This window comes from Schistocerca serialis, chromosome 9 (assembly GCF_023864345.2).
Source record: "Schistocerca serialis cubense isolate TAMUIC-IGC-003099 chromosome 9, iqSchSeri2.2, whole genome shotgun sequence".
NCBI lineage: Eukaryota > Metazoa > Arthropoda > Insecta > Orthoptera > Acrididae > Schistocerca > Schistocerca serialis.
In genome coordinates this window covers 253,345,821-253,361,802 of record NC_064646.1, presented here as the reverse complement: position 1 = coordinate 253,361,802, position 15,982 = coordinate 253,345,821, and the positions used below count along the sequence as shown (strand labels likewise).

The following is a 15,982-nucleotide window of genomic DNA, read 5'->3' as shown; positions in this document are numbered from 1 at the left end:
GAGGACGTCATTATCAGGAGAAAGAAAACTGGCGTTCTACGGATCTGAGCGTGGAATGTCAGATCCCTTAATGGCAGGTAGTTTACAAAATTCAAAAATGGAAATGGATAGGTTAAAGTTACATATAGTGAGAATTAGTGAAGTTCGGTGGCAGAGGAACAAGACTTTTGGTCAGCTGAATACAGGGTTATAAATACAAAATCAAATAGGGCTAATGCAGGAGTAAGTTTAATAATGAATAAAAAATAGGTGTACGGGTAAGCTACTAGAAACAGCATAATGAATGCATTATTGTGGCCACGATAGACACGAAGCCCACGCCTACTACAGTAGTACAAGTTTATATGCCAACTAGCTCTACAGAAGATGAAGAAATTGATGATATGTTTGATGAGATAAAAGAAATTATTCAGGTAGTGAAGGGAGACGAAAAATTAATAGTCATGGGTGATTGCAATTCGACGGTAGGAAAAGAAAGAGAAGGAAACGTAGAAGGTGAATATGGATTGGGGTTAAGATATGCAAGAGGAAGCCGCCTGGTAGAATTTTGCACAGAGCATAACTTAATCATAGCTAACACTTGGTTCAAGATTAATGACAGAAGGTTGTATACATGGAAGAACCCTGGAGATACTACAAGGATTCAGATAGATTATATAATGGTAAGGCAGAGATTAAGGAACCAGATTTTAAATTGTAAGAAATTTTCAGGGGCAGATGTGGACTCTGACCACAATCTATTGGTTATGAACCGTAGATTAAAACTGAAGAAACAGCAAAAAGGTGTAAATTAAGGAGATGGGATCTAGATAAACTGAAAGAATCAGAGGTTGTACAGAGTTTCAGAGAGAGCATAAGGGAACAATTGACAGGAATGGGGGAAAGAAATACAACAGAAGAAGAATGGGTAGCTTTGAGGAATGAAATAGTGAAGGCAGCAGAGGATCAAGTAGGTAAAAGACGAGGTCTAGTAGAAGTCCTTGGGTAATAGAAGAGATACTGAATTTAATTGATGAAAGGAGAAAATACAAAAATGCAGTTAGTGAAGCAGGCAAAAAGGAATACAAGCGTCTCAAAAATTAGATCGACAGGAAGTGCAAAATGGCTAAGCAGGGATGGTTAGAAGACAAATGTAAGGATGTAGAGACTTATCTCACGAGGGGTAAGATAGATACTTCCTACAGGAAAACTAAATAGACCTTTGGAGAAAAAAAAGACCTGTATGAATATCAAGAGCTCAGATGGAAACCCAGTCCTAAGCAAAGAAGGCAAAGCAGAAAGGTGGAAGGAGTATATAGAGGGTCTATAAAGGGGCGATGTTCTTGAGGACAACATTATGGAAATGAAAGAGGAGGTAGATGAAGATGAAACTGGAGATATGATACTGGGTGAAGAGTTTGACACAGCACTGAAAGACCTAGGTCGAAACTAGGCCCCGGGAGTAGACAAAAGTCCATTAGAACTATTGACAATCTTGAGAGAGCCAGTGCTGACAAAACTGTACCATCTGGTGAGCAAGATTTATGAGACAGGCGAAATGCCCTCAGACGTCAAGAAGAATATAATAATTTCAATTCCAAATAAAGCAGGTGTTGACAGATGTGAAAATTACCAAACTATTAGTTTAATAAGTCAGAGCTGCAAAATACTAACGCGAATTCTTTACAAACGAATGGAAAAACTGATAGAAGCCGACCTCGAGGAGGATCAGTTTGGATTCCGTAGAAATGTTGGAACACGTGAGGCAATACTGAACCTACGACTTATCTTAGAAGAAAGATCAAGGAAAGGCAAACCTACGTTTCTAGCATTTGTTGACTTACAAGGGAACCTCCCCATCGCACCCCACTCAGATTTAAAGTTGGCACAGTGGATAGGCCTTGAAAAACTGAACACAGATCAATCGAGAAAACAGGAAGAAGTTGTGTGGAACTATGAAAAAATAAGCAAAATATACAAACTGAGTAGTCCATGCGCAATATAGGCAACATATAGGACAATTTTAGATGATGAGCGCTGTGGTCTCGTGGTTAGAGTGAGCAACTGCGAAATAAAAGGTCCTTGGTTCAAGTCCTCCCTCGAGTATAAATTTTACTTTCTTTATTTTCGCAAAGTTAAGATCTGTCGGTTCATTCATTGACGTCTCTGTTCACTGTAATAAGTTTAGTGTTTGTGTTTTGCGACCGCACCACAAAACCGTGCGATTAGTAGACGAAAGGACGTGCCTCTCCAATAGGAACCGAAAACATTTGATCGCAAGGTCATAGGTCAACCGATTCCTCCACAGGAAAACACGTCTGATATATTCTTTACGACACTGGTGACGGCATGTGCGTCACATGACAGGAATACGTTGTCGACGCACCTAACTTGCACACTTGGCTAATGGGTAAAAAGATTCTTCTACCTTGACCGATTTAGGTTTTCTTGTGGATGTGATAATCACTCCAAAAAAAGTGATGAAAACATAAGAGTTTGTCACATAAACTGCATCAAATGAATGCAACAGTTTCAGAGTCGCACAGTTTTGCCTGTGCTCTGTCAAAACATATGTTTTTTACGTTTTCAAATGTTTCCGTGCGTAGACCGTCAAATTCTGTATATGTCCAAGCAAATCTGAACATGTCCTGGAATTTTGGAGAGCGAAGTTGATTATGTGTGAGTGCCTGAACTTTGATAATTATCTGAAAATAAAAAATTAAAATTTTCACCCGAGAGAATATTTGAACCAAGGACCTGGTGTTCCACAGTTGCTCACGCTAACCACTGGACCACGGCGCTCGTGAGGTAACACACGCCTCGATGTTGCATACCTCGCGCATGGACTACTCAATTTGTATATTTTGCTTATTTTTTTCATAGTTCCACAAAACTTCTTCCTGTTTTCTCGATTGAATTGTGTTCAGTTTTTCAAGGTCTATCCCTGTGCCAACTTATAACTAAATCTGAGGGGGTAGCGATGGGGAGGTTCCCTTGTTAGAGAAAGCTTTTGACAATGTTGACTGGAATAGTCTCTTTCAAATTCTGAAGGTGGCAGGGGTAAAATACAGGGAGCTAGAAGCTATTTACGATTTGTACAGAAAGCAGATATCAGTTATAAGAGTCGAGGGCCATGAAAGGGAAGCAGTGGTTGGCGTGGGAGTGAGACAGGGTTATAGCCTCTCCCCGATGCTATTCAATCTGTATATTGAGCAAGCAGTAAAGGAAACAAAAGAAAAGTTCGGAGTAGGTATTAAAACCCATGGAGAAGAAATAAAAACTTTGAGGTTCGCCGATGACATCGTAATTCGGTCAGAGACAGCAAAGAACTTGGAAGAGCAGTTGAACGGAATGGACAGTGTCTTGAGAGGAGGGTATAAGATGAACATAAACAAAAGCCAAACAACGATAATGGAACGTAGTCGAATTAAGTCGTGTAATGCTGATGGAAATAGATAAGGAAATGAGACACTTAAAGCGGTAAAGGAGTTTTGCTATTTGGGTAGCAAAATAACTGATGATGGTCGAAGTAGAGACGATATAAAACGTAGACTGGCAATGGAAGGGAAAGCGTTTCTGAATAAGAGAAATTCGTTAGCATCGAGTGTAGATTTAAGTGTCAGGAATTCGTTTCCGAAAGTATTTGTATGGAGTATAGCCATGTATGGAAGTGAAACATGGACGATAAATAGTTTAGACAAGAAGAGAACAGAAGCTTTCGAAATGTGGTGCTACAGAAGAATGCTGAAGATTAGATGGCTAGATCACATAACTAATGAGGAGGTATTGAATAGAATTGGGGAGAAGAGGAGTTTGTGGTACAAATTGACTAGAAGACGGGATCGGTTGGTAGGACATGTTCTGAGGCATCAAGGGATCACCAGTTTAGTACTGGAGGGCAGTGCGGAGGGCAAAAATAGTAGAGGGAGACCTAGAGATGAATACACTAAGCAGATTCAGAAGGATGTAGGCTGCAGTACGTACTGGGAGATGAAGAAGCTTGCTCAGGATAGAGTAGCATTGAGAGCTGCATCAGACCAGTCTCAGGACTGAAGACTACAACAACAACTATGACATTACAGACACGAAAAACGTTTTGATATAAAATTTAATGAAAGATACGACACTGAGCTTTAAAACTTTACGAGAGACAGTAAATAACGAATGTACGCTGGTAAATTGGAATGACATAACATAATGCAAGTAAGTAATAGTTGCCTTTGTTCACTCCTATTGCATACGTACGTTTTCCTTTCTTGTATTAGTTCTGTCTAGCTAATTCTGTTTAGGTAATCTTGTTTATTTCCCTTGTCGATGTCATTCTGATTTATTAAATTAGTATACGTCTTAAGGATTTAATTTTCGTCAGTCTTTTTAAGTTAATGTATGCTGTAAGTGCGAAACTAGTGACTACTCGTTAGATAATAATGTATTGCTTACAAGATGCAATAGTTGTATTTAGTTTCCTCTCTTTCTGCAAACTCCTTAGTGAGACAACAATTTTTGTGATCATTGATTGGGATAGAAGAAACGAACTCTGGAAGTCCTGGACCACAATTTTAATTCGTAACTATATCTAGAGTGTGAAAATACTAGTTCGCTTTGGGGCAGCTGTTTCAGATGTGATTGGTCAGCATCTCAACTGCTCGAGCCATTGTGATATTAAGATGGCGATGCTGGTGTTCTATCTCTTCTAGAGTAATCGGCTCAGATAACGTCACCAATGCTTTGCACAGCCAGAAAACATGGCAGTCGTAAATAGATACCCGAAAATGGTCTGCGTCCTCCGTCAGGGGCGAAATGCCCAGTCGAGGTTTTGTATCCCTAAAGTATTCACATCCGTTTGGTAATGACTGATATTTAACGTTTCGCCACCAGAGGAGTTCTACACGTGTTACAAACAGTGCAACTCTGAAATAACAGTAGAGAAGAAAACGTCTCCAATGTCACGATTAGGCGCCAGGAAACTAAGCGGTAGAAGTCAACGACAGCAGCATGAAGTTCTTTCTGTCAAAGCTTTGATTCATCCTCACGTAACTTTTAATACAAAATTCTCCTTTAATCACACTTAATTTGTGAACTATTGTACAAACAGTTACGACATGACACTGTGTATTATAAATTTGAAACAAACATGTGCTTAGTACGCTATCTGCTGCCTAGAGAAGATTTTTTTTTTTTTGGTCATCAGTCTACTGACTGGTTTGATGCGGCCCGCCACGAATTCCTTTCCTGTGCTAACCTCTTCATCTCAGAGTAGCACGTGCAACCTACGTCCTCAATTATTTGCTTGACGTATTCCAATCTCTGTCTTCCTCTACAGTTTTTGCCCTCTACAGCTCCCTCTAGTACCATGGAAGTCATTCCCTCATGTCTTAGCAGATGTCCTATCATCCTGTCCCTTCTCCTTATCAGTGTTTTCCACATATTCCTTTCTGCGTAGAACCTCCTCATTCCTTACCTTATCAGTCCACCTAATTTTTAACGTTCGTCTATAGCACCACATCTCAAATGCTTCGATTCTCTTCTGTTCCGGTTTTCCCACAGTCCATGTTTCAAAAGTGGCTCTGAGCACTATGGGACTCAACTGCTGTGGTCATCAGTCCCCTAGAACTTAGAACTACTTAAACCTAACTAACCTAAGGACATCACACACATCCATGCCCGAGGCAGGATTCGAACCTGCGACCGTAGCAGTCGCACGGTTCCGGACTGCGCGCCTAGAACCGCACAGTCCATGTTTCACTACCATACAATGCTGTACTCCAGACGTACATACTCAGAAATTTCTTCCTCAAATTAAGGCCGGTATTTGATATTAGTAGACTTCTCTTGGCCAGAAATGCCTTTTTTGCCATACCGAGTCTGCTTTTGATGTCCTCCTTGCTGCGTCCGTCATTGGTTATTTTACTGCCTAGGTTGCAGAATTCTTTAACTTCATTGACTTCGTGACCATCAATCCTGATTTTAAGTTTCTCGCTGTTATCATTCCTACTACTTCTCATTACCTTCGTCTTTCTCCGATTTACTCTCAAACCATACTGTGTACTCATTAGACTGTTCATTCTGTTTAGCAGATCATTTAATTCTTCTTCACTTTCACTCAGGATAGCAATGTCATCAGCGAATCGTATCATTAATATCCTTTCACCTTGTATTTTAATTCCACTCCTGAACCTTTCTTTTATTTCCATCATTGCTTCCTCGATGTACAGATTGAAGAGTAGGGGCGAAAGGCTACAGCCATGTCTTACACCCTTCTTAGTACGAGCACTTCGTTCTTGATCGTCCACTCTTATTATTCCCTCTTGGTTGTTATACTGTCTCTCCCTATAGCTTACCCCTACTTTTTTCAGAATCTCGAACAGCTTGCACCATTTTATATTGTCGAACGCTTTTTCCAGGTCGACAAATCCTATGAAAGTGTCTTGATTTTTCTTTAGCCTTGCTTCCATTATTAGCCGTAACGTCAGAATTGCCTCTCTCGTCCCTTTACTTTTCCTAAAACCAAACTGATCGTCACCTAGCGCATTCTCAATTTTCTTTTCCATTCTTCTGTATATTATTCTTGTAAGCAGCTTCGATGCATGAGCTGTTAAGCTGATTGTGCGATAATTCTCGCACTTGTCAGCTCTTGCCGTCTTCGGAATTGTGTGGATGATGCTTTTCCGAAAGTCAGATGGTATATAGCCAGACTCATATATTCTATACACCAACGTGAATAGTGATTTTGTTGCCACTTCCCCCAATGATTTTAGAAATTCTGATGGAATGTTATCTATCCCTTCTGTCTTATTTGACCATAAGTCCTCCAAAGCTCTTTTAAATTCCAATTCTAATACTGGATCCCCTATCCCTTCTAAATCGACTCCTGTTTCTTCTTCTATCACATCAGACAAATCTTCACCCTCATAGAGGCTTTCAATGTATTCTTTCCACCTATCTGCTCTCTCCTCTGCATTTAACAGTGGAATTCCCGTTGCACTCTTAGTATTACCACCGTTGCTTGTAATGTCACCAAAGGTTGTTTTGACTTTCCTGTATGCTGAACCTGTCCTTCCGACAATCATATCTTTTTCGATGTCTTCACATTTTTCCTGCAGCCATTTCGTCTTAGCTTCCATGCACTTCCTATTTATTTCATTCCTCAGCGAAGATATACGTGAACGCTAATCGTGAGTTCCGCGGTTCGAACACCGACGAAGTAGAGAACTCCAAAGACTCCTGACACGACCTCAACCTTTGAGGAATCTTTCTGTGCACATGTAAGGTATGCTGTGAATGCACGCTTGTGAGGAAATTACTGTAACCTGTAGGTTATCTGAAACAGGACGAAGATCGTTGCGAAATCGATTGAGTCAGAGTGGTGACTAAGGCTCGAAGATGTTTCGAGAAATCAGTAATTATAATACCACCTCAGTACGGAATTGCCATCTTCACTGACTTTTCTTGCAACCCGTGACGCATGTGTTACTGGAAATGAGGAAACATTTTTGGTATTACTAAGTAGCTTTGACCATTTGTCCTACATTGCATTACACTTTTAACTGTGCATTTCGGTGCTCGGTATCGAAGGAACCTAATCGTCTAAATACTTGGTGCCATACGTTTCGCCATGTATTACGAAGTAAATGGAGTTAGTTGTCGTAAAATAATTTTCGGTTGCTATTTCACTTCTGGATGTCTGTTGTCACTGCTCATTGTAAGATGGTGTTTTTTTGAGTCGTCGGTCTTCGTCTGACTGTTTTGAAGCGGTCCGCAAATAATTCCTCTTCTGCGGTAACCTCTTCATCTCAGAGTAGCATTTGCAACCTAAGTGCTCAATTATTTGTTGGATATATTCAAATCTCTGTCTTCCACCACAGTTATTACCCTCTGCAGTACCCTTTAGTACCATGGACGTTATTCCATGATGCCTTAACACAAGTCCTACCATCCTATCCCTTCTTTTTATGAAACCCTTCTTTTATGAAACACACATTAGCCGTTATGCATTAGGATTCTGGAATTTCAATAAATAGTTGAAAACCACTTCTCTACCTCACTAGTAATCATTAGAATTCTATTCATTCTTATTTCTCGACAGTCGCTCAGATCATAAGAGTTAGTTGAATATGTCAATAATAATTTAGATTTCTCTTTACAGAAATGATGGCGATTTGTCACTTTCTGAGAGGTACCGTAAATCGTTCCTGTTAAAGTAACTGAGTCTGTGTCAAGTCTGGTAACACGTTAATGTCCTTATGTGATTTGATTTATGCTTCAAAATAATCCGAGTAAGTTCATTATGTGATATGATACAACTTATGAACAACTTCTACAGCCTAACTCAGTATTCAGTGCTGAGTAAAGGAATGTTTTCGTACGTTCGGTGGCAGCCTGTGTGGTAGACTGTTACCAGACAAGTCGAAGTGGCTGTGGACCCTATTGCAACTAAAATCCGTGCCTGAGTCGACATTTTGACGGGAATAATAAAAGTGTTAAGTAACAAAATACACACGAAAACTAATACTGACGTGTGGTTCAGGGTGATACCTAAGTGTCCATACAACTTCTGAAAGCAGTGGCTTGAATTTTGAAACAGCCAGTATATTTACAACATATCCTTCCATCACTGGACTTCCATGTTACAATGGGATTTTACGCTTATGTTTATGCACAGATGTGGCACACATCAGTTTGTAGTGGATAACGGGTATCAGACATGGTGAAAATAGAGTTTCGTGGAGTAGTTCACTACATGTCATGTGGACTTCATATGCTACACTATCTGATCAAAGGTATCCAGACACCTGGCTGAAAATGACATACAATTCCGTGGTAACCTCGCTCGGTAATGCTGGAATTCAATATGGCGTTGCCCACCCTTAGCCTTGATGACAGCTTCCGCTCCCGTAGGCATAAATTCAATCAAGTGCTGGAATATTTCTTGGGGAATGGCAGCCTTCTCTTCACGAAATGCTGGAATGATGACAGGTGTAAATGTCAGTCGGGGAGGCCTGGCACGAATTGGACGTTTCTATAGGATTCAGACCCGAACTCTGTACAGACCAGCCCATTACAGAGAGCCTATTGTCGTGTAACCACTCCGACACAGGCTGTGTATTATGAACAGATGCTCGATCGTGTTGAAAGACTCAATCACCATCCCCGAATTGCTCTTCAACAGTGGGATGCAAGAAGCTGCTTAAAACATCAATGTAGGCCTGTGCTGTAATAGTGCCACGCAAAACAATAAGGGGTGCAAACCCCCTCCATGAAAAACACGACCACACCGTAACATCACTGCCTCCGAAATTTACTGTTGGTACTGCACACGCTGGCAGATGACTTTCACCGGGCATTCGCCATACCCACACCCAGCTTGTCATAGGATCGCCATATTGTGTGCCGTGATTCGCCACTCCACACAACGTTTTTCCACCGTTCAGTTGTCCAATGTTTAGGATCCTTACAGCAAGCGAGGCGTCTATTGGCATTTACGGGCGTGATTTGTGGTCTATGAGTATCCGCTCGACCATGAAATCTACCAAGTTTTCTCACCTCCCGCCTAAGTGTCATAACACTTGCCGTGGATGCTGATGCAGTTTGGAATTCGTGTGTGATGGTCTGGATAGATGTCTGCCTATTACACATTAACCTTCTTCAACTGTCGGCGGTCTCTGTCAGTCAACAGACGACGTCGACAGGTACGCTTTTGTACTGCACGTGTACCTTCACGTTTCCACTTCACTGTCACATCGGAAACAGTGGACGTAGGGATGTTTAGGAATGTGGAAATCTCGCGTACAGACGTATGACACAAGTGACACCCTGTCACCTGACCACATTCGAAGTCCGTGAGTTCCTCGGAGCGCCCCATTTCTCTCTCTCACGATGTCTAACGACTTCTGAGGTCGCTGATACGGCGTACCTGGCAGGCGGTGGCAGCACACTGCACCTAATATGAAAAAACGTTTGTTTTTGGGGGTGGTCGGGTACTTTTGATAACATAGTATACATTAGCTAGTTTCTTGAGCCTGTTTGCAAGACAAGCATAAATCACTGCTCTTTTGCCTCCACCAGGGCAATTAACAATCTTCTGTGTAACCAGTGGTAAAGCTGAAGTGTAGAGTCTGTAAGAAAGATATAAATAATCATGACTAATCATCACAACGTGAGATAGTGTCCTCTACGATTCTTCGATACTTCGGTTTAGTAAGAGTTTGAGACAAATATGGTTCTTCTGTATAGGAGACTGCAAGTGGAACACTAGTGCTACTCATTGTTGAGTACTGCTCGAGTGTTTGGGTTAAAGGAAGACATCAAAACAGTTCAGATGCGGGCTGCTAGACTTGTTACCGCCGGCCGGGGTGGCCGAGCGGTTCTAGGTGCTACGGTCGCAGGTTCGAATCCTGCCTCGGGCATGCATGTGTGTGCTGTTCTTAGGTTAGATAAGTTTAAGTAGCTCTGAATTCTAGGGGACTGATGACCTCAGAAGTTAAGTCCTATAGTGCTCAGAGACATTTGAACCATTTTGAACTTGTTACCGGTAGGTTCGATCAACACATAAATATTATATGCTTCGGGTATCCCTGAATGGTCTTAGCTCCCTGAATGACATTCTTTTCGATGAACGCTATTGAGAAAATTCGGAGAACCGGCATTTGAAACTGTCTGAAGAACGAGCCTACTGGCGCTAACGTACATTACGAGTAAGGACCAGAAACATTGTAAATATTGGGGGTAGTATGCTGGTGTAAAGATAGCTGCTTTTCTGTCGCTCGGTTTGCGAGTGGAACAGGAAAGGAAATTATTGGTAATGGTAGAACGTAACCTCCACAACGCGCCGTACGGTGGTTTGCAGAGCACGTACGTAAATCTAGGTGTAATGAGCATGAAAATTAGGAACCAGGTAATTTCTAATAAGCTACTTTGGTAATCTTGAGATAACTCATTTACTGAGGAACTAATCACGCTGTCAACTAGAAAGGTCTTTTTTCCTGCTATCCTCCTGCAACCTTGAGCTTGTGTACTACGCGTTGAGTACGTGGCCTTGTGAGCGTCTCCTTCTATGCATGACTTCAAGACAGGTAGCTAAATATTTGCGCTGACAGGCTGCACCACTCTTTACGTAAGCCTTGAAGTAGCTGTGAACGCAATGGTTAAGTCCAAGAGGAGGTTTGCGCACAAGAGACAAGTCTCGGTTCTACGTGTGATCCTTAGGCGAAATCTTTTTCCCTTCGGTTTTGACATCGTCACCAACAGTTGATTCAATTTAGCGCGTTACGTTCATTTCAGTTTATTGATGAGGTCAATAAAATGTCTGTGCAATACAGCTGTATTGCTGTAGCAATACAGTATATACTGTCTTATGCTTCAAACTGACTTTTCGTTTCTTGCCAAAAGTAGTTTTCAGAATTTTAATCTGTTTTTCATCTTTTTTTCAAGTTAATTAAACTGCTTTATAGCCATAGGGAAAAACACATTATTTGCGTCTTGCACATACGTATAGATGCTAAAATTTAGAGAAATATCAAAACAATCGAGCTCGTTAAGAAGAGGTAGGTAAGAGCAAAATCAGATAAGAGCTCGCATAATAGCAGAAATAAGGAAATTCGTTATTGCATATGTATCACGTTACACTTCAAACTATTTCGGAAGAGAATTATGAGGTGTAAAGAAATTCAGCAGCTTTCGTTTATAGAAAGAGAAAGTGACAATATTAAAATCAATCTTTTTCGTGTACTTCTGCAGACCCATGTTTTACCTCTGGCTTCACAACGTCATATTTCCCTTAACGTGTTTCGTATTATCTTTGTCACATCTTTCTCATCAGCTGCTTCCCACTTTGAGTGTATCTTTAAGTAATAAAAAATAAAAGAGCGGTGGACTACGATTTAAAATAACGTCGAGACCGAGGTAATTAGAAAATATTTCTTTTGCCCAGTCTGACGAAAGCTAGAATGCCCACTGGATAGCTTTTAGCTTCCTACCAATTCCTATGAGGCATTATTTTCTTCAGCAGGTGAGAAACGGCATGAGAGTTTCAAGATATGACAATTGTCTACTTCATCTGCTTGAAGTCATATGGCAAAATATTTTGGATCTATGCTGTTTTGTCGAAACCTGAAATTTTGCAACCGTGGCTGTGTAGAAAATACAGACTGATCCTTGCAAAGTACAAAACAGCAAGCAGCCACTATTAATAATACTTTTATACCCACAAATAGCGCCGTCACCTGTTTCGAACCCATTAGACGGATAATCACGTTTAGATGCCCTTATAAACATAAGAAAATTTGCATCTGAAAGTGGACAGCCATCTCAAGAAGAAATCGTCGGTCCCAAACAGTAACAGCGCTATTTCTGTGAATCATCATCATCAGTTATCTGCTATATTAGCAGGTCCTTTGCCTCTCCATTTTCTGCGATCCATTGCTTCCTTCTTAAGGCTTCTGTATGTTGTACCGTCCATCATGTCATCCAGTATCTGGAATCTCTTCCTTCCTCGCTTCCTTTTCCCTTCTACATAACCTTCTAAAACTGTTTTTATCAGTCCGTCATTCTTTCTTAATATATGCCCAATCCAATTTCTTTTTCTTCTCTTTATTACATCTAGTAACTGCCTTTTCTCTCCCACTCTTCTCAGTACCTCTTCATATTTTACTCTGTCCATCCAACTTATTCTTTCCATCTTCCGCCATGTCCAGATCTCAAAAGCCTCCAGCCTTTCTCTGTCTTTTTTCCTCATAGTCCATGTTTCAGCGCCATATAGAAGAACACTCCATACAAGACATTTTATGAGTCTCTTTCTGAGTTCCCTGTCCATACCGCTGCAGAAGATTCTCCTTTTCTTATAAAACGCCTCTTTTGCCATTGCTATCCTTGTTTTAATTTCTGTGGTGCACTTCCAGTCGGTGTCTATCCTGCTTCCAAGATACTTAAAATTTTGCACCTGTTCTAGTGTTTCTCCATTCAGCACAATTTTTATTTCCTTATTTCCTCCTATTGCCAATACTTTTGTTTTATTTGTGTTAATTTTCATTCCATATTTTTTTCCGTTAGTTGCAATGGTGTCCACCAAATCCTGTAATTCTTTTTCCCCTGTGAATAAACAGCATTATTAACAGTTGCGATTTGCTGTTTTCTATTTCGGACCAAGTTGTTTTAGCTAGAAGAAACGTTCTTAACCAAGTTGTGTGCCACTCAGTGTGTGTTAGTTTCGCTCTTACTCTAAAAGTAGAAACTGATGTAGCTTCTATTCATGTGGCTTGAGATACCTATTTTATTGCGTTCACGTCGCTAGCAGTGTATGGATGACAATTACGATCTGTGCAAAAACTGGAAAGAAAGACGAACAAATATATCAGATTTTATGTCATGGGTGTATGCTGGAAATTAGGTTTACGAATAACATAACAAACTGCTGTGCATCATTTCGTGTCGACACAAAAACTTGTTCAGGTGAGCCGTCAGTGGACCCTAGGAAGAAAAAGAATCTTCATGTTGAGACTATATATTTTTCTTTTGGAAAACGTATGGAGTACTTTGCAGCATACATTCCACATACTCATCAAGAGTTCAGGGTGGCTAGTGATGAGCTACAAGCTATCCAGTAAAAATCTATGTAACCATCTTCTCCGGGCGGATATAAGCATATATGCAGGGAAGACCCGTGTGTAGTGATTCGCCGATGTCGCGTGGTACCCTGTAATATCTTACCAAATGCGCTGCTAACTCTCGGCGGAATTTTATACTATATCCTGTTCATGTTTCAAGCGTCCGTTGAAAGTTCCGCGAGGCGATTTGTTGTATTGTTTTGAAGGTAATGGAAAAAATCGATTTTGTCAAGAATTTATTCTATCATTAAATTCGGTTTACTTGGGATAATTATTATTTATAGTAAGTATTTTGATTAAGTCAACTCTGTGTTTCAAGATTTTAAAATGTGTTAGGCATCCTGTAATCATATTTTTCTAGCCTGAGAGAGACTGGGGCAAAATAGTCGCGCTTTTCTTAGAGGAGATCGCTCTGCCCCAAACATACTCAAACGTATGACTCGAGTTTTGTTTCGCAGGTCACTCTTGGCCAAAACCGCGCAAAACTTCACAACTAGGCTGTTAAAGCATTGAGAAGAGGTGGAATGGGCTGGAAGAAACTCCGTCTCTCCGTCCTAACAGGCCTGGGAAGGCCCAACGGTACCGACTGGCCGTCGTGTCATCCTCTCAGCCCAAGGACTCACTGGATGTGGATACGGAGCGGCATGTGGTAATTGCACCTATCTCCCGGCCGTTGTCAGTTTTCGAGACCGGAGCCGCTACTTGTCGGTCAAATAGCTCCTCAGTTTGCCTTACAAGGGCTGAATGCACCCAATTCGCCAACAGCGCTCAGCAGACCGGACGGTCACCCATCCAGTTGCTAGCCCAAGCCGACTGCGCTTAACTTCGGTGATCTGACGGGAACCGATGTTACCACCGAGGCAAGGCCGTTGGCCTGACTGAAAGAAAGCAAGTAAAATATTTCGTATTCTCAGAATGACACTGTGAGACGAGTTCACAACTTAAATCGAGACGCAACAGAAGACAAAAAAAGTCCTTTGTTCCAAGCGACCTCTTTTCACTCCAGAACAGGAGAATGAACTTGAAGACTATCTTTTGAAAATGGAAACCACGTGCTTTGGCTTTGCAGTTAGAGTTGTCAGAAGTTTTGCTTTTCAACTGGCCGAGAAAACCGAACATCCTTCCAACAAGGAATCAGATGTTGTTGAGTAAGACTCGTTCTGTGGATAGAACTGACACTGGGATCGCCTGAAGCGAAATCTGTCGCTGGAGCTCAGGCCTTTAACAAGCTTGATGTAGGTAAATTTTTCTACGTATTAAAAACCCGCAAGGATGAAAACCATCTGCCTCATCCAATCTTTAACATCGATGAGACACACTTTTTAACGTGAAATTCGTCAAAAAGCCGCACAATTGGGATGCTAATTTATCTGATTTTCGCAACAAGTTTCAGCAGTTCATTATGTCATCTTCAGGACTCATAGACACCTCTCAAAAATAATCGGTATAGGTATACTGAGGTCATATGTTTCTGGACGTCGTGATTTCGTAGCTCAAGGGCTTCCTCCGAAGACTTGACTGCAGTATGCTACAGAGAAGTCTCTCCACAACAATCATGGACCAGAAGTGATCCAATAAGAAGTGAGCAGATCTTTTTGCGAAGCGTGTCTGCGTGATCCTGTAACAGAAATTGATGGGTTTAAAAAATGTGGCATTTGTCCTTTTAAACCTGATAGTTCTGAAGAAGCAGATTTTTCTGCCTGTTTGCCTACTGACAGACCTCTTATTTATGAATATAGGTCTATGTTTTCGTATTCAGAAATCCTGGAAACTGAACCAGTTCCCTCTACATCCTCTGATAATGCGCCACATATTCCATCTCCAGTGTCACCGCAGCCCACTACCCAAATCCGTTGATATTCGTTCGCAGGAGAGGAAAAGGGGCTGAGCTGTTATCGTAGCAAGCAGCCCATGTAAGCAACAGCTGACTGAGAGAAGAATTAGAAAGCAAAAAAACAAAAGGAAAACGAAATGAAGAAGAATGTGCAGAGCACAACAAAAAGAGAGCGGAGGAAACTTGCTGCTTTCGATAAGCAAGGAGAGACTAGCACCATGAGGAGGAAGGCGTCTTTTTTAGGGAGGATACAAGCAGCGAGGGTGGAATTGAAGAAGATGAAGCTGAATGCAATTACAGATGGTCGACAAACGCTGAAGAATGGGTAGGCCAACGTTGTTCATCTTGTTGTGAATAGTCTCTTGAAGACTGTTATGGGAGTTGACGATGACTACAACGATTTCACACGTGATTTTAGCATAAGCAAATATAGGAAGCAGACTCATGCAACTATTACTTCATTTCCCTTAGAAAATGTTGTATAAAAATGTTAATTTCAAAAAGTTGCTTTATGTCAATTTCAAAAAGTTGATTTTAGATTTGTTAGCGATAATGTTTTCACTTCACT

The 15,982-nt window shown here is 41.0% G+C and overlaps 1 pseudogene; it reads right to left on the bottom strand.

The window, feature by feature from the left end:
* Positions 1-14,336: 14,336 nt before the first annotated feature.
* LOC126420237 (5S ribosomal RNA) lies at positions 14,337-14,454 on the bottom strand (annotated as a pseudogene).
* Positions 14,455-15,982: the final 1,528 nt, after the last annotated feature.